This window comes from Leopardus geoffroyi, chromosome B4 (assembly GCF_018350155.1).
Source record: "Leopardus geoffroyi isolate Oge1 chromosome B4, O.geoffroyi_Oge1_pat1.0, whole genome shotgun sequence".
Lineage (NCBI taxonomy): Eukaryota > Metazoa > Chordata > Mammalia > Carnivora > Felidae > Leopardus > Leopardus geoffroyi.
The window spans coordinates 60,465,439-60,493,356 of record NC_059341.1 but is presented as its reverse complement, the minus strand read 5'-3'; the positions used below and the strand labels follow the sequence as shown (position 1 = coordinate 60,493,356).

The window sequence follows — 27,918 nt, the reverse complement described above, 5'->3', positions numbered from 1 at the left end:
CATGGTAAAACAAATAAAATAAAATAAAATAAAATAAAATAAAATGATAAAAAAGTGAAAGGACCATGCACAAAAACTAACTCAAAGAGCATCATAGTGTTAAATTAAACTTTTAGAGGCAAACATAGGAGTAAACTTTTGTGACCTCGGGTTATTTACTGATTTCTTAGTTATTGCACCAAAAGCACAAGCAACAAAAGAAAAAAATAAACTGGACTTCATCAAAATTAGAAACTTTTGTGCCTCAAAGGACAATCAAGGAAGTGAAAAGACAACTCACAGCCTGGGAGAAAATGTTTGCACATCGTGTATCTGAAAAGGGACTTGTGTGTAGAATATATAAAGAACTCTTTCAACTCAATAATAAAAAGATAAATAACCCAATTAAAAAATAGACAAAGAATCTGAATAGATATTTCTTCAAAAAAAAAAAAGGTTTAAAAATGGTCAGAAGCACAGGAAAAGATGCTAAACATCATTAATCATCAGGGAAATGCAAATAAAACCCACAAGTATCAGTTCACACTTGCAAGGATGGCTGTAATAAAAAATGCAGATAATAACATGTGCTGGTGAGGATGTGGAGATATTTGAACCCTCATACACTGCTGGTGGGAATATGAAATGGTGCCTGACTTTGGAAAACAATCCAGAAATTCCCCAGAAATCTAAAATAGAGTTACTATGTGACCTAGCCAAACCCTCTACCGTCTATCATCTACCACCTAGGTATATGCCCAAGAGACATGACAACATGTCCACATAAAAAACTTGCACACCAATGTTCGTAGCAGCATTATTTATAATAGCTCAAAGTGGAAACAACCCAAATGCCCATCAAGTGATGAATGGGTAAACACAACATGATATATCCCTTTAGTGGAACATTATTTAGCCATAAATGTAATGAAGTACTTATCCATGTTATAACATGGGTCAATTTTGAAAGCATTATGCTAAATGAAATAAACCAGTCACAAAAGAACACATACTGTAGCATTCTATTTATATGAAATGTCTAGAATAGGACGAATATGTAGAGACAGGAAGTAGATCACTGATTGCCTAGGAATAGGGGAAGAGGACATAAGGTTGATGGTGTTGAGTGCAAGATTACTTCTTGAGGTGATAAAAATGTTCTAAAATTAGTTTATGGGGATGTTAACCCAACTTTATGAATATACCAAAACCACTGAATTACAGACTTTAAAGGAATGAACTTAATGGTATGTAAATTATATATCAATAAAACTGTTATAAAGGCAAATGGTATGGAGTCAACCTGTGATAAAGTGCTAAAACTCACAAATAATTACCAAGTTGAAACAACTTGGTGTACCATTATGTCTGTCTAGTCAGCCAAAATATGTAAAAATTACAAGCTCTAAGAAAGGCTATGTACGAAAAAGAGAGAGGAGCTTTGTGGAAATAGGCACTGAAGGAGAATGTATAAAGTGATGCAGACTTTCTGAAACACTGTCAAATGAACCAGATATACTTTATAAGGCTTTGCCAAGGGAGGAGAATAGGGAATAACCAGGAAGCAAAGAGTTCTGATCTTAAATGTTAAATAATAAAGTACCATCTCTACCTGCTCATGAATGAGTACAAGTTCAATGATGAACTATCTCATAAAAAGTATTACCAACTCATAAAATGTATAATTAATGTAACTTTGTTGAGTCTGTACAGGATGGGGAAAATTTGAAGCCAATTTTGATGTATGTCCCATAGAAGATACTGGCTATTTTGTTGCATTTTCACACAAAATTCTTGGGTATTGCTTAAGTTCCACTTACATAAAAATTGTTGCAGGTTAGTTCAGTCAGTTTCCTTATGGTCTGATTTGACAGCAGATCTAGATGGAAAGGCACGATAATCTTAGTCAAAACTTCTGTTCCCCTTGGGTCTTAAGAGTAGTCCAGAAGTGGCCAAAGAATTTGCAGAAAAAATTTAAAATGATACTCCTCATGATAGCTACAAAGGAAAAACAGTATGCAGCAATTTAGGAATGGGTTAGTAAATGGTGAAATGTCAACGTCATTGCAAAGAAATAGGTGTACTTTTCAATACATGTTCATGGGTATACATTTCCCCTACTAAAGTAAAAGCTTTACAAAGAGAGAAAGTATAACTGTGTTGTTCGTCTTTCATCCCTAGCAAATATCTTAGTGCTTGGCATATACTGGGTACTCAGTAACTGACTAATATGTAAGTCTGGAATACTTTATTTTTTGTTAATAGTTTTTCTATATGTGTGAAGTAGTTCATCATTAAAAATTAAAAGCAAAGCAAAAAACAATGTGCCTACCCTTATTGTTACTATGTAACATTTTGTTTTGAATAAGGATTCAAAGAGGATACATTGCCTTATGTTTTGAAATATTTTCCTTTATGTTTGTTAGTAGATCTCAAGTAAAAAAAAGTGTTAGTATTATGGGAAAAATAAGAGCCACACATCCTTTCTGTCATCCTAGAATATTAGCGGCTACTATTTGGTGCAGATCTTTGCTGTTCAGTCAGAGTATCCCAATCCAGAATCCACAATCTAGGGCCCATGATTAGTTTTTCTGCTTTCTGTTGGAAGGGCCGATTGATTGTGTTAGGATCATTTTACTGTTGAAACAAATGTTCCTGAGGAGGAAGAAAGCAAGAGGACAAAGGTAACTGCTTCTCCTACTTGATAATTATCACTTGTTGGAGAAGCAGAAAGGAAAGGAGAAAGACAGGAGCTGCCAGTCTTAGACTGGCCATCACTTTTCCTCCTGTTTGTCTCCCACCTGCAGTTGTTTTTGCCACACTTTGGGCTTTGCCACCTACAAAGGACTCACTTCAGACCCTGGGAACGTTTTCCAAGGACTGTTTAAGCTAATTCCATTTTTCTTAAGGCTTAAGAGGTTTATGTTCTGCTTTTTTCATTTAATTTTATGAGTATTTCCCATATTGCTGGAAATTCTTAGAAGTATCATTTATCTTTGAAGTCACCATATCCTTACTTAAAAAAAAAAACAAAAAACTTCTATTGTGAAGTAAAGCATACATTCAAAAATGTAATGTATATACCTTTTTGTGTATATATATAGATACATGTGTGTGTATTAGGATATAAATTATATAGATATAGTAATAGAACTAACTGGGCAGAGTCCCCAAAGTAGCCCTGCTCTTTTTTTTTTTAATAGATACCATTTTCAGAGCAGTTTTAGCTTCATAGCAAAATTGAAAGCAAAGTACAGAGATGTCCCACATATGCATATCCTCCCCCATTGTCAACACCCGCTACCAAGAGTGATACATTTATTACAATTCATGAACCTACATTGACACATCATTATCACAAGGTCCACACTTTACACTAAGGTTCACTGTTGCTGGTGTGTGTTCTTTATACATTTATATACAAATGTATAAATGTGTATCTACCAGTATAGTATCACACAGAGTAGTTTCAGTGCCCTAAAAATCTTCTGTGCTCCACCTGTTCATCCTTCCCTCCTTTCTAATCCATCAACCCCTGATACTTTTCCACCTAGTTTTATTGAGATATAATTGACACACAACATTGTATTAGTTTAAGGTGTACAATATAATGAACTGATATAAATATGTATATATATCTAAACAAATTAGTATGTGTGTGTGTGTGTGTGTGTGTGTGTGTGTGTGTGTATAACTAATTAGTTTAGTTAACATCCATTACCTCACAGAGTTACAATTTTTTTTTTCTTATGGTGAGACCTTTTTTTTTTTTTTTAAGATTTTATTGTTTTAGGTAATCTCGACATCCAAAGTGGGGTTCGAACTTATAACCCTGAGATCAAGGGTCACGTACTCCACCAACTGAGACAGTCAGGTGTCCCTCTTGTGATGAGAACCTTTTTTTAAAATAATTTTTTAAAAAATTTATTTATTTTTAGAGAGGCAGAGAGAGAGTGAGCAGGGGTGGGTCAGAGAGAGTGAGGGAGAGAGAAAATCACAAGCAGATTCTGCAGGGTCAGTGCAGAGCCTGATGTGGGGCTTGAAGCCACGATCTGAAACCAGATCATGACCTGAGCCGAAATCAAGAGTCATATGCTTAACTGACTGAGCCACGAGGCACCCCATGATGAGAACTTTTAAGATTTACTTTTTTAACAACTTTCAAAAATACAATGGAGTATTGTTAACTTTGGTCATCATGCTGTACATTACACTTACAGAACTTATTTATCTTATAACTGGAAGTTTGTACCTGTATTCTCCTTTCCCCCATGCCCCTAACCCAGCCACCACTAATCTGTTTTTTGTTTCTGTGGGCTCAAGTTTTTTAGATTCCACATGTAAGTGAGATCATACAGCATTTGTTTTTCTCTGGCTGATTTACTTCACTTAGTGTAATGTCCTCAAGGTCCATCCTTGCTATCACAAATGGCAAGATTTCCTTCCTTTTTAATGGCTGAATAATATTCCATTATGCTCCATTTAAATAATACTCCATTGTATGTGATATATACCACATTTTTAATCCATTCATCTGTTGACAGACACGTAGGTTGTTTCCATTTCTTGAATATTATAAATAGTGCAGTGCCTGGTAGTGCAGATATCTCTTAAAGATAGTGATTTTGTTTCCTACACATATATATCCAGAAGTGGGATTGCTGGATCACAAATGGTAGTTCTATTTTTAATTTTTTGAGGTACCGACACACTGTTTTACAGAGTAGCTGCACCACTTTACATTCCCAGCAATGGTGCACAGTGGTTCCCTTATCTCAACATCCTCACCAGCACTTGTCATTGTGTTTTTGATGATAGCCATTCTAACAGGTGTGAGGTGATATCTCGCTGTGGTTTTGATTTGCATTTCCCTGATGACTAGTGATGTGGAGCACCTTTTCATGTACCTGCTGGCCATTCACATGTCTTCTGTGGGAAAATGTCTATTCAGATTCTCTGCTCATTTTTTAATCAGGTTGATTTTTTTCTCTTTATTTTTGCTATGGAGTTATATGAGTTTTTTAAATATACTTCGGATATTAATCTCTTGTCAGATATGTGATTTGCAAATTTTTCTCTCATTCTAGCCTTTTATCCTTTACTTTTTCCAGTTTTGCCTTTTCCAGAATGCCATGTAATTGAAATCGTGCAGTATATAGCCTTTTCAGACTGACTTCTTTTGCTTTAGTATGTCTGCATTTAAGGTTCCTCCATGTCTTTACATGGCTTGAGGGCTTGTTTCTTTTTAGTGCTGAATAATAGTCCATTGTCTGGATGTCCCAGTTTCTTTATCCATTCATCTACTGAAGGACATATTGGTTACTTCTAAATGTTGGCAATTAATGAACAGAGCTGCCATAGACAGGGTGCAGGTTTTATGTGGGCAAAGATTTTTGGCTCATCTGGGTAAATACCAAGGAGCATGATTTCTGGATCAGATGTTGAGAGTACATTTAGTTTTGGAAGAAACCACCAGATGGTCTTTCAAAGTCGCTGTGCTGTTTTGCATTCTCACCAGCAATGAATGAAGAGTTCCTGTTGCTCCACAGTCTTGCCAGCATTGGATTTTGGGTGTTTTCATAGGCGTGTAGTTGTATCTCGTTGTTTTAATTTGCACTTCCTTAATTTCATAAAATGTTGACCATCCTTTCATTTGGTTATAATGTGAATCTTTTTTGGTGAGGTGTCTGTTTAGGTCTTTTGCCCAGTTTTTAATTGGGTTGTTTGCTTTCTTATTGTTGAGTTTTATGAGTTCTTTGTGTACTTTGGATGGTAGTCCCTTATCAGACATGCTTTTTTTTTTTTTTTTTTTTTTTTTGCAATACTTTCTCTTACTCTGTAGTTTGTCTCCCATTCTCCTGACAGTATCTTTTGCAGAGCAGAAGTTTTTATTTATTAAAAAAATTTTTTTAATGTTTATTTATTTTTGAGACAGAGAGAGACAGAGCATGAACAGGGGAGGGGCAGAGAGAGAGAGGGAGACACAGAATCCGAAGCAGGCTCCAGGCTCTGAGCCGTCAGCACAGAGCCCGACGCGGGGCTCGAACTCACGGACCGTGAGATCATGACCTGAGCCGAAGTCGGACGCTTAACCAACTGAGCCACCCAGGCACCCCTATCAGATGTTATTCTTCTTTCTTTTTTTTTTTTTAAACGTTTATTTATTTTTGAGACAGAGAGAGAGAGAGCATGAACGGGGGAGGGTCAGAGAGAGAGGGAGACACAGAATCCGAAACAGGCTCCAGGCTCTGAGCTGTCAGCACAGAGCCCGACGCGGGGCTCGAACTCACAGACTGTGAGATCATGACCTGAGCCGAAGTCGGACGCTTAACCGACTGAGCCACCCAGGCGCCCCAGAAGTTTTTATTTTCATGAATTTTGGCTTATCAATTCTTTGTTTCATGGATTGTGCCTTTGGTATTGTACCTAAAAAGTTATCACTTATCACTATACCCAATGTCATCTGAGTTTTCTCCTATACTGTCTTCTAGGAGTTTTAAAGTTTTGCGTTTTACATTTAGGTCTGTGTTCCATTTTTGTGAAGGGTGTAACTTTTGTGAAGGATGTAGAGTCTGTGTCTAGATGTTTTCCCCCGGCATGTGGATCTTCCAGCACCATTTGTTGAAAAGACTGTCTTTTCTCCTTGTATTGCTTCTGTTCCCTTGTCAAAGATACAATGGACTGTAATCATGTGGGTCCATTTCTGGGCTTTCTAGTTTGTTCCATTGATCAATTTTTCTTTTTCTTTTTAAAATTTGTTTTGTTATGTTTATTTCTTTTGAGAGAGAGAGAGAGAGTGTGTGTGTGAGCAGGGGAGGGGCAGAGAGAGAGGTAGACACAGAATCAGAAGCAGGCTCCAGGCTCTGAGCTGTCAGCACAGAGCCCGATGGGGCTCGAACTCACAAGCGTGAGATCGTGACCTGAGCCGAAGTCGGACGCCCAACCACCTGAGCCACCCAGATGCCCCCATTGATCGATTTTTCTGTTTTTCACGAATATACTGTCTTGATTATGTAGTTTTATAATAAGTCTTGAAAGTTGGTTAGCCCCTATTTTTTTTTCACTAAGGACAAATTGAGCTGAAGGAGGGAAGGTAGACACCAAAATTTCACCTTTTGTATAGTAGAGGCTAGGTATGGAGGTTAGGCTTTAAATATTTTGGCCCAGTGGGCGTGCCAATTCTGAATTTAGAATCAGGCAGAACTCTCTACCCAGTCAGAGGCAGCATTCAGGTAATCAGGAAGCCTCTTTGCTTCCCCAGGCACATGTAAACACAAGGGTGGAAAAATGCCACAGTTTCACTGTCCAACTTGGAAGCAGTCCAAGTGGGGAGGACAGTCTTCGCTAATGGCGCTATTAGAAAAACAGCAATACCAGTGCTCTGCAGCCAGTTTAAGAACTAGAACGTACCATTACCTCAGAAACTCCCTTTGTGCCCCTGACTTTACTGTGCCCCCTTTTTTTCTCCCTCAAAGGCAACTGCTCTCCTGACTTCTGTGTTAACCATTCCTGCTCTTTTGTCCTGTTATTTATGATGTATGCATGCATTTCTGAGTTAAATGTACATGTCTCGTTGTTTTCTGGGTCCATGAACTTGGATGTAAAAACTTTACATGTTTATGTTCACTTGCCTTTTTTTGTCATGAGTTGCATTATTTTTGCTGGTTCATTGCCTTTAATTATGAGTGGAGGTAATCAAACATTAGTCTGAGAAAACGCCCAAGGGCTTTACTAGATTGCCAGAGGCCCATGGCACATTCTTGCTCGGGTATTTCCCTAGGAGTAGGATTGCCGGATCTCAGAAAACATGCTTTTACACCATTGCTAGGAAACTGGCAGACTCTACATTCTGTTCTTTGTCACCCAGATTCCTCATCTATCACAGAACACAGATAATGTGAGTGACTGTTTTCTCAGTTCTCTAAAAGATGGGATGTAATTAGTCCGTTCTAGATGCAGAGGAGAGAGGTTAAAGTGTTATATACGATGAATTCCTTAGAGTGCTAGGGCTCACTTCTCTCCTGGAACCGCAGTTTTGGCATTCCGTTTTTGATGGGCATCTTCTTTTTCCTGCGTTGGTGTAATGTAGTCAGACTAATTGAAGGTTTGACCCTGGCTCTGCCACTTACTGGGAACGTGACTTTGGGGTTTACTTAATCCCACTCTGTCTCACTATACACCCTGTAAAATGATGGTGATATAGACATCCTGGGGTTATTAGAAAATTAAATAAAATTGTTTGTGTAAAGTAACTAGCATGGTTACTGGCAAAGGTGGGATCACGGAGGGTTGTTTTCTTCCTCACCTCATCCCCTATATTATAAGGAAATCAGAGATGCAGATATTAAGATAAAGTCAAGATTGCCTTCTTTTCTTCTTTGAGATGCTGACAATTAATTTCATATTTGATATTTCGATGTAACCATGTTTGATTCTGGTGACTTCCATCTTGTTATGGGTTTCCTTAGCTCAGACTTTGTGTGGGCTTGGTGGAAGTTAACAGTAGCAGAGATTAACAGTAATCTCGGGCAGCTCTAGAAAAGATGGTGTGGAAGTCACATACTTTGCCCCTGGGCTTGCCAAAAGCTGCTGTTCCCGTGCCTTGTGCACTGTCCTTTAGCCTTGCTTCACCACCTGTAATTATGCACTAGTCTTTGGAGGCATTGTTCTCACCTTTCATTAGGTTGCTTGTGTGTGCCAACTCATAGTATCAGTAATTTTGTACTTCATTTGTCTAGATTTGCTTGATGTTTGCAAAGCTAGTGTAATTTCCTTAGGTAAGATATAATTTACAACAGAATGGCACCTCACGATTTAAATAGCAGCTGTTGAGGGAAGGCAGACAGTTACAAACTACTGTTTCTGTCCCTTTGACAAAGAGCTGTGCTGTGATGAAATGAATAATGTATTTTAGAACATACCTGGGTTTGCTACTGTGTCTTGATTTTACACGGACAAAAGGTAAAAAAACCATTTGAATTTGTTTTCAAATGTAACACAAGTTAGATTTCTGTGAGGGGATTTTGAAAGAATATCTGTCTTGTCACTAAGAGAAGGACGTTCTTTCTGCTAGTTCAGGTAATGGATGTGGCCCATTACCTACTTCTTAGGATGGGTATTTCATTCAAAAGGTGAGAATTTATATGCCTGCATCATTCGTTGACTTGTAAAGTATTTACTGAACCTTTTTAAGTATTAGGTACTTTGATAGACATTGGAGATGTTATTACAAAATAATACAGATACTGTTTCTGCCTTCATGGTGCAAATGGCCTACGATGCCCAGAGTTTAAGTCTGGCCTCTGAGCCTCGATCCCAGAGAAGACCATGTGTTGAGTTGGAGGTGGTCCATAGAGTATCAATAACCTGTTGTTGGAAAAACTATAGATTTTGTAAATATTTCCTTTGATATTTTCCTTGGCATTTAATAAGAAAGTTAAAAAGAATGTTGACTGAGGGGTGCCTGGGTGACTCAGTCAGTTAAGCGTCCAACTTCGGCTCAGGTCATGATCTCGTGGCTTGTGAGTTTGAGCCCCACATCAGGCTCTGTGCCGACAGCTCGGAGCCTGAGCCTGCTTCGAATTCTGTGTCTCCCTCTCTCTCTGCCCCTCTCCCACTCATGCTGTGTGTCTCTCTCAAAAATAAATAAACCTAAAAAAAAATGTTGGCTGATTTCATGTGAGCTCAGGAGAATATAGAAGATCCGTGTGTCCAGTTCAAAAGATGGGTATGTAGGTTCAGTGGAACCCGAAACTCAAAAGGATAGTCCAGCTACTGGATCAGATATCCTGCTATACCTGGAGCTCTTCTTCACAGTCTGGTCTGTGAGGACTTAGACATCCTCTTTTCCAGCAAGAGGCTTTATATTCTGGACTTGTGTCTTTTAACAGAAACGTTACAGAGCTGGATTTTTTAAGAGCCATTGTGGCTAGAAAGACTGGGAAAAGGCTAGTGTTAAGGTGGGGAATCCTTTTTTCTTCATTAAGGGTAATTGATCTGGACAAATTAATCAAGTAAGGGCTAATTGCAAGGCAAAAACAACAAGCAAAGGGGGGAATATAATGTGGACTAACGTTAGTAATCATCTATTATGTACTAGATGGTATTTGGTTACTTCTAAATTTTCATGGTCAATTTATGTATATTTTTTAATTTTTTAAAAAAAAAATTTTTTTTTCAACGTTTATTTTTTTGGGGACAGAGAGAGACAGAGCATGAACGGGGGAGGGGCAGAGAGAGAGGGAGACACAGAATCGGAAACAGGCTCCAGGCTCTGAGCCATCAGCCCAGAGCCTGACGTGGGGCTCGAACTCACGGACCGTGAGATCATGACCTGAGCCGAAGTCGGACGCTTAACCGACTGCGCCACCCAGGCGCCCCTATTTTTTAATTTTTTTTAATGTTTATTTGAGAGACAGAGAGAGAGCAAATGCGGGGGTGGGGGGAGGGAGACAGAGACAGAGACACGGAATCCGAAGCAGGCTTCAGCTCTGAGCTGTCAGCACAGAGCCCAATGTGGGCTCGAACTCACAAACTGTGCATGAGGTCATGACATGAGCCAAAGTCAGATGTTTAACCGACTGAGCCACCCAGGTGCCTGCATGTTTTTTTTTACAAAAATTTAATGTTTATTTATTTTTGAGAGAGAGAGAGAGTGGTCAGCTGGTATTTTTAAATTGAGAAAAGAAGGTATCAATGTATATTTATGGATATTTAAAATATAGATTTACATATTGTGTGTAGTTAATGAAGAAAGAAGATGAGAAGTGGGAGATAAAAAGTAAGGAAGGTAGGAAGAGGATGAAGAAAAGACTGGCTCTCCATGACGTAAGGAAAGAGATGGAACAGAAAGCCATATGGAAGGGAAAGGAGACAATAGGAGAGGTTCTCACCTGGGCTGTTAATTTGGGCAGTTTTATTCAGAATCAAAGTTTAGTAACTGCCATTGTCCTTTGGATTCTGATTAAGACACAAGCCATTATTCTTAATACTTCCAGAACTGTCTTTGAATTTCTACAAATTCTCAAGTAGGAGAGTCTAAGCAGCCAGCTCCTACCCTCACTTTCCCATCTTCCACATTCCAAAGAAGTATTTAAAAATTTTTTTTAATGTTTATTATTTTTGAGAGAGAGAGAGAGAGAGAGAGAGAGAGAGAGCAAGTAGGGAAGGTTCAGAGAGACGGAGACACAGAATCTGAAGCAGGCTCCAGGCTCCGAGCTGTCAGCACAGAGCCCAACATGGGGCTGGAACCCGTGAACTGTGAGATCATAACCCGAGCTGAAGTCGGATGCTTAACCGACTGAGCCACCCAGGCACCCCTCAAAGAAGTATTTTTTTTAAGGACTCTACCTAAAGCATTATCACAACATAGTGTACTTCCTGAGGGTCTCATAAAATCAGAGATGAATTTGGATCAGATAGAGAAAGAAGAACAGTTGAATTAAAGAAACATTTTCATGTATTTGAAAAGTTATTATGCATATAATAACTAGTCACTATCTCAAATAAGGATGGAATAGGAGAAAGTAGCTTAGCCATTGTAGGCAAAAAGCACTTTATTACTAAAAAAAGAGTGCTGCTGAAATTAAAATGAGTTTTTAGATGTCTAAATTGAAATCTTTTAAACTATTTTTAAAAAGGAGACTATTCACCCATCGTAGTTAATTATTAATCCTGCTTATGCCTCCAGACTGTTAAAAGGTAAACTGAGGCACATTAAAAATTTGAAGTTTATATGGGCAAATATCAATTGGAATTGGGCAGTAGTAACCCAGGAGTGTTCCAACGACAGAAGCTAGGGGTGAGGTTTTTATAGAGAAGGTGCAGAAGGAAAGCAATGATTTGATTGTTTAATATTTTACAGTGTTGTGCAATTTGGGAAAGCCTGGTTGGCTGTTTGTGATTGGTTTCACTTTCTTGGATTCCCAGGCATTGACTCTGACTTGGGTTTTGGTTTGTTTCTGTAGGCTACCAAGACACTGGAGCCCACTCAGTCTCATGGCCTCCCTGTCTATGTCAAGACTATAGACACATAACTCTGTAATTCAGTGGGATTATGCATGTGGTAAAAATAATTTCATGTCTGGCTTTAAAATCATGTTATTTTGTAGTGTTGGTTTAGGACCTTTAGAGCTTCTAGTATAAGATGATGCTTTTGATATTTCACACTCAGCTTATTTGAGCTGATGGGAGTTTGTTGTTAGAGCGTGTAATAGAGAAGCGAGGGACCACGTGAATCAGTCTAGGTCACCACCACCTGTGCCTCATGGCTGCAACCTTGTCTATAGTAGCTTGAAATTAGTCCTCATGATGCCAGTGACTGTGGGAAGTGTCCCCTCAGAAGTGGGTGTCTGTTGCTCTGAATTCTAGGGCAGTGGTCTCTCAACAGTTTGATCGTATGCCGCATCAGAAAAAAGTGAGTGTAATGGATCTGTGTTGACTTATAGATTATGTGTTTATTACTCTAATACAGATTTGTATATACTATTGAACCTACACAAAAATAAAATTTAAAATAGAAGATAAAAAAATGTAAATTTTATTTCTAGCATTTTCTTCCACACTCTACTACTCTCTTTGGGTGATCTTCTGGAATGTGCATACCATTTCTGGAACCTTCTGCTCTGGTGTTTAGCCATTAAGATGACTCAGCTACTTTCGTAGCCTGGAAGATAGTAACTAGCTGCATGATCTTGAGCAGATATCCAAACTTAACTTATTTGTAAAGTGGGGAGTGATTATAGCGGTCTCATAGAATTGCTTTGGAGATTAAAGGCAACAAGGTATCTAAAGTTGTTAGCGCAGTGTCTGAAATATTAACTACTTTTCTTGATGTCATTGACAAGTTGTTTTTCCATTTGTGTCTTACCTCTTCTGTTCATTCATGACTACCTATCAACTTTCCTTTTGCCTCAGGATTTTTGCTTACTGCGTTCACTCTGTGTGTTTCTGCTGGCTTTCTTCTCTCATGTGCAGAGAGAGGATCTGTTTGGGCTCATTGTTTATAACCACACGTCCCATTTTTTTTGGAGGCAATTCTGGTTTTCACCTATTGTCCCAGTGTAATTACAGGGGTTCTTTTAACTTTAAAGTGTCCTGGTTTGGAAATAAAATAAAACACATGGTCACCCTATTTATTAATCAGTCACCATCAAGTATAGTGGACCTCTGTGAGGCAGATCTCTTAAACGAAGGCCACCTAGTTGGCACTGTACAGCCTAGAGATGGTTCTCTTCAGATGAGGTGTAAATCTCTAGTTTACCCTAGATGTTACCCAAAGAGAAGGGTTCCATAATTTACTGTCTATGAGGAGATGACAAGGGGAGTGGTGAATGTGACATACCCTTAGAGAGATGTCTAGTGTCAGAGTTAACTCTAAATATATTTAAGGATATATTACTTTATGGAAGGGCAGGGATGTTGGAGTCTGTAGCCATGATGACTGTCTACCCAGATTGCAAAATGAAAATCAAGCATTTATTGGGTATTGAGCTTGGAAATCTAACTGTGCAACCTAAAGCTCAACATTATGGTAAATATTTTCCAAACTGAGATTAAGTTCTTTTGATATGGAATGAAACGTGCTACTATTATGTAAGGTCACTCTCAAGTTCATAATAGGAGTTAGAAATAGGTTATCTTATTCTTCACCAGGCTCTCTAGGAGGAGCAGGATCGTTTCTTGTTTTCTAATGGTTCATGTTGTCTGGCTCCATATTTTACCCCTGTTGGACATCCAGCAGGTATTAATTAGCAATTGTGAAGGTTATTCTAGCAGTGCAGGGTGGGGGAGAAGATACATGATTAATAAATTATGTACATCTTGGGGTGCTTGGGTGGCTCAGTTGGTTGAGCATCTGACTTTAGCTCAGGTCATGATCTCGTGGCTGGTGAGTTTGAGCCCTGCATCGGGCTCTGTGCTGACAGCTCAGAGTCTGGAGCCTGCTTCAGATCCTGTGTCTCCCTCTCTCTGTGCCCCTTCTCGGCTCACACTCTGTCTCTCTTTCTCTCTCTCTCTAAAATAAACATTAAAAAAATAAATTATGTACATCTTCATCTTCAAGTGATTCCTATAACTGTGTTTCTGAGTCATAGTACTTAAAATGATTAGTGATTTAGGGAGTCATAGAGGACAGATGTCATAATAAAGAAAATGAGATTTTTGGTGTTTATTCCTTCTTCGATGACATATATGGGAATTGATAACATACGAAGCTGATGGACAAATTAACTTTGGCATTCCCTGAGATCTGTAGGCTTGGTTTCCAAAAATGAACATAATACTTGGCTGTGATTCTTAGAATCCTTAAAATCCTGGTACAATATTTAAAAGCAAGGGCCTTTATTTTCTCTCATAGAATCAAGAGCAGGCCGTGAATGTAGTGGGACGTCATCAGTATCTCATTGTTTCTCCAGGAGGAAAAAAAAAAAAAACAGGGATTGTAACTGTGTGATTACTACACTTAGAAAATCTGTTATGACTAAAATATGGCTCTAATTCAGATTTTTCCACCCATGCTTGACATCTTAAATAACGAAATAAACAGTAACTTTTCCTTCAGAAATCGTTATGCATACTATGCCTGAATGATCGCTGCTTTGGATCACAGTCCATTGTTAATTTCCTGACCAGGACATTTATAAGTCAATGCCAGCTAGTCATGAGTTCAGTTTCTTCCTCAAGTTTCCTATCTTTAAACTGAGAAGTAGACATAATTACCCATAAAAACCTTATAGGGAATCAAGCTAATACTGTTGGAGAAGGGCTGGGGTTATGTGAGTGCTGTGTGATACCTTACAGTCAGATCCCAGCAATGAATTTCACTTCTTTTTGTACCTCAACATATACTTAAAAGAATGAATTTCCCAGGTTTTGCCCCTTCCCTTCACATTCCCTTACTTCCATTTTTTTTGAATTTCATCTGTTCCTGTGGTTTAAATAATTATCTTTGTGCTAATAGCGTCTAAAATTTGTATTTTGAGCTACTTACGATTTTCCCGGCCTATGCAGTGACTCATCACACATGGATTTCCTGAGGAAAATGATATTTTAGAATCTCAAGCATTCTTTTGCAATTTAAAAAATAACTTACCCAAATATCAAGGAATGACCATCATTATTACCACTAAAATTAAAAGGAAGGTCTTCTTTCCTGTGGAAAATGGGACACCCCAGTGGATATGTTCTGCAGGCAGTTTGGAAATCATGCTACTGAAGTTTTAGTGAGAAGATGGTTTGGAGATAATACATCTAAAATTCAGGTAGGAACAAATGCGAAAACAATGAGAAATGATGATCTCTTTGTAATATTATAGCATTAATTGAGTGTTTTAATTAGGGAAGGCTTCCCATAGAAGGTGCTTTCTTCAGCGACTCGAACTGGTGGAAAGCTGATACACTGAATTATTCAGATGATAGACTAACACACATAAGTCTCTTATGAAGGCAAAAGAAGCTATGGGTTTGTGGCAGGTGTTTTCTGGCCTGGAATAGGCAATCTTCTGGAGGATAATAAGGAAGGTTGGTGAAGTAATGACACGAGACAGGCGACTTGATGGAAGACACTCAAGCAGAGGTAAATACATTTCCATTTGATGCAGAATTCTTGAACAGGAGAGTATGTTAAAAGCAGCGTTGGAAGAAATTCACCCAGTCGTCTTGAGACTGAACTGGAAGAGGAGATGTGAATGATGGAGAGTCCGGCACAAACATGGTTGGTAGGTGGTCCTCCCGAGAGGTGGTGAGCTGTGCATTTCAGCACAGTTTAGCAAATGGACAATGGTCACTATGAAAGTGAAACAAGAGACATATCCAAAAAACCTTATGGAATTTGATTAGTCAAAACTGCATAATATTTGAATGAATAGCATGAAGAACAGAGGAGTTGAAGATGTTTTAAAGCATATATTAGGTCTGAGCTGTATTAAATTACCAAATTGGAACTTCTTTTTTTAGACTTAAAAATTTTTAGTTTTTAAAAAGTTAACATGTGCACAAAAGGAAACTGAAAAACACAAGAAATAAAGAACAAAGTCATCCATAATCACAAGCAGTTTACAGTTTGATTTCTAGGTCCCATGTGTGTATCTACACATCTAAGCATTTTAATGTAATTAAGCTCATATGTTTATGTATCATGTTTTTTACACACCGTGAATATTTACCATTTCAAAGTCCCAAAACTATGAGTATTTTGATAACCAAGAATACACTACGCCAACTCAATCTGAAAGAAAAAAAATGTAATCCTGCCTTTCTTGGTGACAAAAATTTCATAGAAGACGACAGGCCTCTAGATAAAGATTTTGGCAGAGTTACAGTTAAAATACTGCATTCCCGGGGTGCCTGGGTGGCTCAATTGGTGAGGTGTCCTACTTCGGCCCAGGTCATGATCTCGCAGTTCGTGAGCTCAAGCCCCACATTGGGCTCTGTGCTGACAGCTCAGAGCCTGGAGCCTGCTTCGGATTCTGTGTCTCCCTCTCTCTCTGCCCCTCCCCTGCTTCCACTCTGTCTGTCTCCCCAAAATAAATAAATATTTTAAAATAATACTGCATTCCCTACTGTTCAACTAAAAATGAGACATAAAGTAACTGAGTGTACAAAGTACAATGCTTCTAATAGAATTCATTATCCAAACTATAAAATATAAGCAAGGAGGTATGTTTCCACTGAATCACTTCGTGTATTCCTATGGCACTGACAAAGAGATGCACATACATACATTAGCGGTTGTTATTATTAGAATGTAGATATGAACACACCTGCATACATCTCTCCCACCGTACTTCCTCTTGCCCCTCTGCTAGCAGCCTAATGCGTAAGTCCTGACATACGTTTCTCAGAGACAGCTTAACACTTCCATGCCCAAGATGCTTCCTTCCTATCAATTAAAACAAAAAGAAACTTATAAATTGGTTAATTCACTAGCTATGCATTGTATGATACATTGTCACTTTAGGACATCCAGAAAGCTTAGGTGTTACAAAATAATGGACCTTTGGGTGCCTGGGTGGCTCATCTGTTGAGCGTCTGACTTTGGCTCAGGTCAGGATCTCGCCGTACGTGGGTTTGAGTCTCCTGGCTTGTGAGTTTGAGCCCCACATTGGGCTCTGTGCTGACAGCTCAGAGCCTGGAGCCTGCTTTGGATTCTCTGCCCCTCCCCTGCTCAAGTTCTGTCTGTCTCTCTCAAAAATAAATAAACATTAAAAAAAATTTACAAAATAATGAACCTTGTCCACAGCAAACACAGGTACTTCATAAAAGTGCACATACAGACCTCTAGTTATTACATAAAACTGTCTTCTAGATGTGGAGATACTAACAGAAAGAAAGCCCTTCCCTCACCCCTCCTCTGCTCCCTCCACCATTTCAGTGACTAAGTAAGTACAGGACTACATCCAGCTCCAAGAAGTGGTTTAACAGACACTCCCAGAACAGCCCTTCCTAGAAGCTAACAAAAGGGCTTTTATAAAGGGATTATTTTACTACCTCTACTTTTAATATACTTTGGGCATTAGGACTTGTTTCTCCTTTAACACACAGTATTATTAACTAAAATGCACCTACAGAACAATGATTAGACAATCTAAATTTGTCTAAAGACTCATGGGCACAGAACACTTCTCTCCTCACTTCTCCCCACCACCCCCCCACCCCCCAGTTGAACAGTCACCACACTCTCTAGCACATCAGGTTCAACACGTCCATTCCCCAAATACAACCATTCCTGTAAATTAACAGAATAGTTAAAGGGGGTTGTTATTTTAATTCTCTACTTCTAACACGTTCTTCACTTTCAAACATCTAGAAGACTAGACATTTCAAGTAAGGATTTACCAAATTTGAACTTCTTAAATCTACCAAAGTGGTAGTTTATATGGTTTCTTGTATACACAACTAGTTGGAGGTGACTACTCTAAAAAATGGGTAATGACATCAGTAAGGAGCCAAGAATTGGAAGGGTAGCAATATTACCAATTATGTGAAGACAAAGATTTCAAGTGATTGTAGGTATTTTTAGAGCTCTGAGCTGGGAGTGGGGTAAATTGTAGAATCAAGAACTAACTAACTAACTAAATGCAAATTTCATGAATAATTTTTCTTTGGAATTTTAAATTTACTAACTGAAATTTACTAACTGAAAATTTTGTAGAGAAACTTTGGAAGATTGGTTACCTCTTTGGACAGTTTGGTCCTGACCTGGGCAACTGCTCAGTTTTGAATTATTTGGCTATTTAGCAAGAAAAAGTAATTTTGTGAATTTGAAAGGGAGCCTGGAAACATGTTTTTCTCACTTTTATAGTTTTCCAATGTAGCCACAAAGATAATTAGACATAAGTTAACTAAGAAACTAAAAGTAATTCTGTCTCTGTCTCTGTCTGTCTGTCAGTTGGTCTCACACACACACACACACACACACACACACACACACACTCACACACACACACACCCTGAGAAGAAAACACTCGAAATCTTTGAAGAAAAAGGCAGGTACATACAACAATGCACTGTTTGTTTATTGAGATATAATTGGCATACAACATTATATTGGTTTAAGATGTGCAACATAATGATTTGGAATTTGTATATATTATGAAATGATCACCCCAATAAGTCTAGTTAACATAAGTCACCATATTTTTTTGTTGTGATGAGAGCTTTTAAGGTCTACTCTCTTTGCAACCCACAAGTATACAATACAGTATTGTGTCACCATGCTGTAGATTATATCCCAATGACTTATTTATTTTAAAATTGGAAGTTGGTACCTTTTGACTCCTTCACTTGTTTTGCCCAGCCCCAGCCCCCTGCCTCTGACAACTACCAATCTGTTCTTTGTATCTATGAGCTTGTTTTTTTTTTTTATTTTGTTTTAGATTCCACATATATAAGAGATAATATGGAATTTGTCTTTTTTCTGTCTGATTTAGTTCCCTTCTCATAATGCCCTCAAAATCCATCCATGTTGTTACAAAAGGCAAGATTTCATTCTTTTTATGGCTAACTAATATTCCACTGTGTGTGTGTGTGTGTGTGTGTGTGTGTGTACCACATTTTATTTATCCATTCATCTGTTGATGGACACTTAAGTTGTTTCCATACTTTGGCTCTTGTAAATAATGTTGCAATGAACATGGGGGTACGTATATCTTTTTGAGTTAGTATTTTTGGTTCTTTGGATAAATACTCAGAAGTGGAAATGCTGGATTATACAATAGCTCTATCTTTACTTTTTTGTGGAAACTCCATGCTGTTTTACATAGTGGCTGCACCAATATACATTCCTACCAGCAGTGCACAAGGGTGCCCTTTACTCCATGTCCTTGCCAACTCTTATTTCTTGTCTTTTTGAAGTAGCCATTCTAACAGGTGTGAGGTGATATCTCGGTGAACAATGCACTGTTTTGAAATACTCAACTTGGCTGAATTGCCTTGACAGTCCTCTACTTTTCTCCATGTAGATCTTATTGGTGAGTGTAAATTCATAAATGGCCCATGTTTACTCCAGTAATAAAGAATGTAACAGCATTGCCAGATTAAGTTTGTGACATTCTCAGCAAACCAAGGTAGTGTGAGTCTGGAGGAAATCTCCTATAGACTGCTTTGGAAAGGATGTGTCACTAGCCCAGCCAGCTCTCCAAGGAGGCATGCCACGCTAAATAGGACCAAGTAGCAGTGAAGGAAAGGTTACATGTTTTTGAGTGGCAAATTGTCAGGTTATTTCTTCCCATTTCCTATTCAAACTCACGTCCAATGCTTCCTAAATAGCACAGAAACACTAGCCCTGTCTTCTCTAAGCTCAGCCAATGTGGGGTATGGGGCTAAGTAGAATGAGCTCATTCTCCAGGTTCCCTCCATTTGCATGCATATTTTATTGGGTCTTCAAAGAAGCAGCTCATGAAGAGCCATGCAAGTGTGTGTGTGTGTGTGTGTGTGACAGAGAGGAGAGAGGAGAAAGAGAGAGAGAGGGATTCTATTTTGAGGGGTTTGTGCTCACTTAGGGTGAATGGGGTGTGATGTTTCATATTTAATCCCACTCTGTGTTTCCCCATGGTTAGGTATTATTAGGTTTTTCAGAAGAAATGTAATGCCCAGTCTCTGATTTTGAGGGAGTTGGGAAATAAGTTGGGGAGATAAGCATCTATGTACAAAATAAAGAACAGCAAAAACCAGCTGTAATCATTATTGGGTAGTAAGTATTCTAGGGCTCTGAGGAGGAATTTTTTTTGTGTGTGTGACGTGATTTAGTCATGAAGCCTTCTTGGAAGAATGAGGTTTATGTTTTAGAATTAAATTTCAATTAAGTTAGCATTTATTGAATATCTACTGTGGCAGTCTCAGTAATGGAACTAAATTGTGAATTATGAGTGAAAAAAACAGTCGGGTGTGATTGTTTTTGTATAGTTCAGGTAGAAGCATCTAAATGCTTTTTTCTAATTGTGTTCCACAAAACAACATTACGATGGCCATATTATTGTTATTTCCCCCCTCTTCTTAAAGCAAATATTTCTTCATTTTTGCTTGGTTCACTTGTGTTTTTCCTGTAGACTTCTCTACCTTCTCTAAGTGAAGATTTTGTGACTGCATTTCTTCTTTCTCGAGCCCTGGCAAGTCCCTCACGGGTGATTCTTCAAGCAGTGTGAGTCAGCTGTCTTGGTAGCAATTGTTCTAACGAGCCGATAGTTCAACTTTGCAGTTTTGGGCTCTCGAAAAATAATCCTGTACCATTTTCCGGATCATTAGCCTATCCAGAATTTCTGCCTGAAATACACTTTTATGTCTGTGGTGCCGAGGATTGCTTTCACCTTCTGCCTGGATTCAGTCACACAGAGTGGGAACATCACGATGTGTGATCCTTAGAAGTGCAATCAAAACTGTGCATCAGTGGAACCAGCTCATATTTAGTGAAGTCACATCTGCTTTGTGTCTGTGTTTGTTCAGGGATAAAAGGAAAGAAGCACCAAGGCTCCTTTATGCTCTCATGTTTTCATCTAGCAGGCAGCGAGCGCGGGAGGTCTGTTGTTCGTCATTCCTGGATAAGATCAAAGCCCGCCTGTTCTGGCAAAGCCGTTGCTAATCTGCAGGCAGGATAGGCCTCTATGACCCTTGAGAACGTTTATAATGCTGCTACCTGGGAAACATCTCTTCCTGCTTGCGAAACAGTCTAGCTGAAAAAAGTTGCACCTACCATCGTTTGCCTGATTTTCACAGACAACTTATTCTGATAATTTATAAATGAATAACATTTTGCCTGAAAATGATTTTTCTCCATACTCACATTTTCCTTTTGAAAGATCGTAGTAACCACTTTCTTAATAAAGCCAAGGAGATGGTAAGATACTCAAGAAAGAACATATTTCCTTTTGCTTTATTGCTTTTCTCATACTTTTTAGGCATCTCATGAATAGGACCCAGTAAACTGCGGGCTCCTGTGACTGTGTCCTATACCTCCTATTCGGTCAAAATAATTCATATTTAGGACAAAAAAAAATGTAGATTGTACCAAAGTTTGTGGGATTTTATTCAACATCCAGGAATGAATGTAACTAACATCATGCATTTCTTTTACTCAGTTATTCATGTGTGTGTTCACTCATGTAGGAAACATCCTTTGAGTGCTAAGTGCCAGGAACCCATCGCATGGTGCTATGTAACGTAGGAAGGTAAAGCAACATAACAGAGTGTGGCTGGAAGGGGTTGCTGTTTTCGCAGTGGCAGGGAGGGCCTTGCCGATGTTCCAGCGGAGGCCTGAGTAGGAGAGAGAGTCAACTCTGCAGACATCATGGGGAAAAGGCAGAGGCAGAGGGAGCATCCAGGTCAGAGGTCCTGCGTAAGTGTCCGTAATAGCACGCAGGTGGGGGGCTGGGGTGAGCTAGTGAGTGGCCCCGAGGGTAGCAAATGAAGTCAGGAAGGTTGTCAGGGGTGGCAGAGGCCAGGGGCCTGTGTCTGGGTTTGAGCAGAAACGGACCGGACCTGACTTGTGTTTTAATAGACTCACTCCCACTGCTGTGTGGAGAGTTAGTTAACAGGCAGAGGGGCAGGCATGGAAACACGGAGACGGGGTAGGAGGATTTCGCCATAGCCAGGGGAGAAATTATGGCAGTCTGAGTTAGGCTGAGGAGTCGGTGAGAAATCAGATTCTAGATATATTTTAAAGGTAGGCCTTACAGGGATTTTATTACTTGGAACTTGAGGTACAAGAGAGGGGATGCATACAAGGCTGGCTCTCGAGTTTGCAATCAAGGCGCCTGTTCAGCACTCTGCCCGTGTGATTTATGTTGTTGCGTGAGGAGCAGTTTGTTCTTTTTCATTACTGTTTTAGGGTTCCGTTGTATGAACGTATCACAATTTATCCATTCTCTAATTGATGATCATTTGAGTAGTTTCCAGTTTGGGGGCTATGATGAATAACACTGCTGTGAACATCCTTTAGGTGTCTTTTGGTGGGCAAAAGCAGTTATATCCCTTGGGTAGAAGTGGAGTTGCGATTTTGTTCTTTCTGTCTTTCCACATCATTCTGGCACGCTTGCTTACATTGGTGCTGGGAGCGCCTGTGGCTTCTTGCGGACCTGCTCTAGGAATTCTTCTCTACCTGAGCACACACTTGGGACTGACTCCCTTTTTCTGTTCCCTCTCCAGCATCTTGTAACAATCTTCTCTTTCTTCTGTTGATTAACAAGGCAGAGTTTAGCTCGTGCCTGCCTACAACTCACTATGTTTATACAGTTACCAGCAGGGGAGCTTAACATGATTTACATTGGTACATTTCCTTACTGTAGTGGTTGCTACAGGTTTTTGAGGGGTCTACATCTCCCCCTCTCACAATGTGATAAAAGCTATAGGCCCTCTGATAGAAAATGCCCCTGTGAACACACACACTTTTTCTTATATTTTTTCTTACACTTTTGGGGGATTTGTGGTCCTCCAGGAAACTGTGGGTCCATGGTGCGTAGATTAAGACTCTCCTCTGTTTTGTAATGCCTTAAAAATGTGTCAGTACTTCCGTTTACCCTGACTCTTCAAGATCTTCTGCTCTGAGCTTTCCCTGTCAAAAGAAGTAGACATACAAATGACCATATATGCATAGATATAAAACTGATTAATACAGAGAGTCTAACCTATCTGGCAAAAGACATAAGAATTATTAGCAGTTAGAAAAGTCATTGTAATGATTGTGGAGTCCTCATTCTTTTCAGTTCTGTGACCATTTGAGAAGTTTCCTAACTGTGTCCTTCACCACTCTTGTTAAACTGCGTGACTAGAGATTCAAAGAAATAAAATGCAGTTCAGCTGGACCCTCCCAGGCTGAGAGGGCCTTGCCTTGGCCTCAGGGACAGCTGGCATGCGGTTGGGACGTGCACGCCTCCTGTTCCCTCCCTCACCAGGAACCTGCCCCTCCTCAGCCTGGGTGCGTTTCCTGTCTCGTATTTTCTTAGTGGGTGAGTGGTTGGGTGCTACTGCATCAGAGTTCGTGGAAAAGAATGGAAGAGAACATGTGTGCACTAAATGAAGCACACAATTAAATAGTCCATGATAAATTTGATCCTTTTCTTGGAAAAATGAACATTTTTTTCTTTAAAAACTTACTGGTTTGAGATGTTTTACAAAAGTAACAGGAAAGTACAAGGTGAAGATCATTTCCCTTCTGCAATGCCCATTGCCGTTCTGCAAGGAGAGCCACTGTTACCCGTTTACCTTCTCAGGGTTTTTATCAAGCATGGAAAAGCACGTTGTGGATCTGTTTGTTTTTGCTGGACTGGGATCACATTACACCGTGCTGTGCGGCTTTTGTCTTCCACCTTGTAGGGTAGCACAGGCGTGCTTTTGTGCATGGGCTGTGTTGGTGCTGGGTCAACTTCCTCTTATTTTGTCTTCCTTTTCTAATGCGCTGGTTTTCTTTTCCTTGTTTTTAAAGTAACAAGCTGGTACCCTAGCATTCAAAGTTGACCACACGGTACTTTTTTATACCTGTGAACTCTTGGATTTTAACATATTTGATGTGCTTTAGTTCAATTCAGTCTTTAGTCTGGATGCTTCGATAGTCTCATCTTTGTTCGGTGTCAGCTTTCCCAAGTCTTTTTTGACGTGACTCAGTGGTCTGAGCTGAATTCCTCACTTTCACATATGAGAAGGTATTCTAGCCTATTCGTTTCCCCAGGTTAAAGTTAAATTTTGGAAACAAGGCTCAATTTTACTTTGTGCTTTGTTTAGGAAAATTTGTCTCACTAGGCTTAACCAGATCTATCTGCTGCAAGACTGGGTGTGCCTTATCAGTCAATCAAATACTTTTGAGAGCGGCCATGTGCGGGGAAGCCAGCTAAATCCTGTTATGGTAGCAAACAAGTCACCCCGTCTTCTTGCTGCCGTACCAAGCAAACCAGAATGCAAACAACAAAAAGGAGTTCTTACTATTCCTTTAACATTTATCTTAAAATTTTTTTTAATGTTTTTATTTATTTTTGAGACAGAGAGAGACAGAGTATGAGCAGGGGAGGGGCAGAGAGAGAGGGAGACACAGAATCCAAAGCATGCTCCAGGCTCCGAGCTGTCAGCACAGAGGCCGACACGGGGCTCGAACCCACGGACCGTGAGATCATGACCTGAGCTGAAGTCGGACGCTTAACCGACTGAGCCACCCAGGCGCCCCTGCTTTAACATTTATCTTAAGAATATTTTGGGGAAACCACAGATCCATGGAAAGGTATGCGATTGAAAGCCATATACAAATACAGTAATTTATTTATTTATTTTTAGTTTTATTGTACAATAATTTACATACAATAAAATCCACCCATTTTAAATGCTCAGTTCAGTGAGTTTTGGTACATGCCTACAGTCATGCAACCAACACTACAATCAGTCTTCCATTACCACAAAAAGTGTCCTCTCTTTGTAGTCATTCTTTGTCCCCACCCCATTTGCAGGCGACCCCTGATCTTCTTTTGGATGCTATAGTTTTGCCTTTTTTAGAATTTCTGATAAATGGAAATTTGTGTCTAGCTTCTTTCACTTAGTAGGATGCTTTTGAGACATCTCTGTGCTGTTGCATGTATCAGTAGTTTGTTTTTTTTTTTTTTTTTTGGTTTTTGCTGAGTAGTATTCCATTGTTGAGTTATACCATCACATTTACATTTACAGTTGGGTTGTCCCCCCGCCCCCACTTTTTGGGCTGTTATGAATAATGCTGAGATGAGCATTGCATACAAGGCTTTGTGTGGACATATGTTTTAATTCCCTTGAGTAGATACCTTGGAATGGGGTATCTTAAGTATATGTTTAACTTTTCAAGAAATTACCAGTATGTTTTTCAAAGTATTTGAACTATTTTACATTCATCGCACAAATGAGGGTAAGAATGTATATGTGCATCAGATATCGGGGGTCCAGCTGCCCCACATCCTCCCCCACATGTGGTGGTGTTGTTCTTTTTATTTTATTTTATTTTTTTTTTCAACGTTTATTTATTTTTGGGACAGAGAGAGACAGAGCATGAACGGGGGAGGGGCAGAGAGAGAGGGAGACACAGAATTGGAAACAGGCTCCAGGCTCCGAGCCATCAGCCCAGAGCCTGATGCGGGGCTCGAACTCACTGACCGCGAGATCGTGACCTGGCTGAAGTCGGACGCTTAACCGACTGCGCCACCCAGGCGCCCCTGTTGTTCTTTTTAATTGTAGCCTTCTGAGCAGGCATGTAGTAATATGCATTGGGGTTTTGTTTATTTTTTTTAAGTTTATTTATTTATTTTGAAAGAGCACAGGAAAGTGCATGAGTGGGGGAGGGGCAGAGAGAGAGAGGGAGAGAGAGAGAATCCTAAACAGGCTCCATGCAGTCCCAACGTGGGGCTTGATCTCACAAAACTCGAGATCATGACCTTAGCCAAAACCAAGAGTCAGACACTTAACTGACTGAGCCACCCAGGCACCCCTGTAACTGAGGTGTTAATTTGCATTTTCCTAATGACCAGAGATGTTGAGCATCTTTTCATGTGCTTGTTGGCCTTCCATATGTCTTTCCTTTGTGGTGTCTGTTCATGTTTTATTGGGTTGTATGTGTTCTTTATTGAGTTGTAAGAGTACTTTCTATATTCTGAATCCAAGTCCTCTGGTAGATGTATGTTATGCTTTTGCAACTTAGTTTTATGTTCAAATTTTTAAAAATTTTATTTATTTTTGAGAGAGAGAGAGAGAGAGACAGAATAAGCAGGGGAGAAGCAGAGGGTAAGGCAGACACAGAATCTGAAGCAGGATCCAGGCTTGGAGCTGTCAGTGCAGAGCCTGATGGGGGGCTTGAAGTCACAAACTGTGAGATCATGACCTGGCCCAGAGTTGGACACTTAACTGACTGAGCCACCCAGGTGCCCCTTAAATTCAATTTTGATACGAAATGTTCAATTCATCTACATTTTTATTTGAAATTCAAAAGATATAATCTTATCTGAACAAAATCATAGTACATTTTAAGCACAATTTTATAATCATGCAAGGGAGAAAGGAAGAAAAGAGGAGTAATGAGAAAGTTCAGAGAAGAAATAAAGGAAATATTGGAGAAAGAGTGAAATAAGAGAGTAAAAAGGAAGAAAATGATTAGGAAAAGGGAAGAACTTGATAAAACAAACAAACAAAAAAGATGGAACGAGAGAGATCCTAAGACATGGAGGAAGAGAACAACACACACACTTGAAGTTATGGAGGAAAAAGGAGAAATAGATATGAAAGGAAAAGACAAAAAAATGCAGGGAGAAGGAAACGCCACAAGTGTTTCTTCTTTTTTTTTTTTTAACATTTTATTTATTTTTGAGACAGTGAGAGACAGAGCATGAACAGGGGAGGGTCAGAGAGAGGAAGACACAGAATCCGAAACAGGCTCCAGGCTCTGAGCTGTCAGCACAGAGCCCGATGCGGGGCTCGAACTCACAGACTGTGAGATCATGACCTGAGCCGAAGTCGGCCGCTTAACTGACTGAGCCACCCAGGCGCCCCACACAAGTGTTTCTTCTAGTTCCCTTGTCTTGCCTCCTGCATCAGCTAATGTGATAGCTCATCTCTTGCTTCTGACTTCTCATGTCCAGCCTGTTTTCTGGAAGTCTCACTTTTCCTCACACCTCCCAATTCTTCAATATTTTGCTATTCCAGCTTCCAGACAAGCAAAATAGCTGGGTTGTGTGTGTCCCTTCCATCTCCAGAGTATAAAAGCACACACAGACTCTGAAGTTAGGTGTTTGGCTTTGAATCATAGCTCTGCCATTTGCTAACTCTGTGATCCTGGGCAGCACCTAACTTCATGCTCCACTGTAGAGTGGGCATGGTAGCACCACCTGTCTCCAGTTTTTCTATGAAGATGAAAGAATCCATGGGAAGCTCTTACCATGGTGCTCGGTTATTGAATGTTAACTGCTAGTGGTGCATGTGAGTGTGTGTGTGTGTGTGTGTGTGTGTGTGCACGTGCACACGTGTGTGTTGGGAGAGGAGGTATTTCTTGGTCATCATTCCTTCTACCTTTGGTTCTTTGTTCATCTTCTTTTAATCAGGGAGTACCTTACCAAATTAAAATATTTAAGTGACAGACTATCACAACAAACATCATGCTTCTGGAACTCCAAGATATAAACACAACTGTGTTTACACATCTGGACTGTAAAGTTGGAAATAATAATAATGAATATTTATATAGTGCTTTAACTTGGAGCATTTTACCCTAGTACTGACAGATATTTAGTACAAGACTTACAGGATCCAGGGCCAGAATTTCCTGGTCTTTGTAATAGGGAGAAGCCCAACAAAACCATGGTATGATAAACATAGCTGAGCAAAGTGAGAGGTCCGAGATTTTTATCCATAAATACTGGACATGAACCCTACCCTTTCATGCCAGTCACCCCTGCCACAGTTGCCATCATATTAAACAGAAGGTAGTATTTGGAAGGGGATCCTTCCTGATGC

The 27,918-nt window shown here is 39.5% G+C and overlaps 1 protein-coding gene across 6 annotated transcripts in view; it reads left to right on the top strand.

Moving 5' to 3' along the window:
* Window positions 1-27,918, top strand: part of ITPR2 (inositol 1,4,5-trisphosphate receptor type 2) — a 508,939-nt gene that overhangs the window by 58,865 nt on the left and 422,156 nt on the right. Inside the window, exon 2 of one of the 6 annotated variants that reach the window (XM_045463014.1) lies at window positions 20,526-20,617. The exons of the other annotated variants lie outside the window; for them this stretch is intronic. The gene's annotated coding sequence lies outside the window, so the exon portion shown is untranslated. The remainder of the gene's footprint in view (window positions 1-20,525; window positions 20,618-27,918) is intronic. 6 annotated transcript variants of the gene reach the window in all.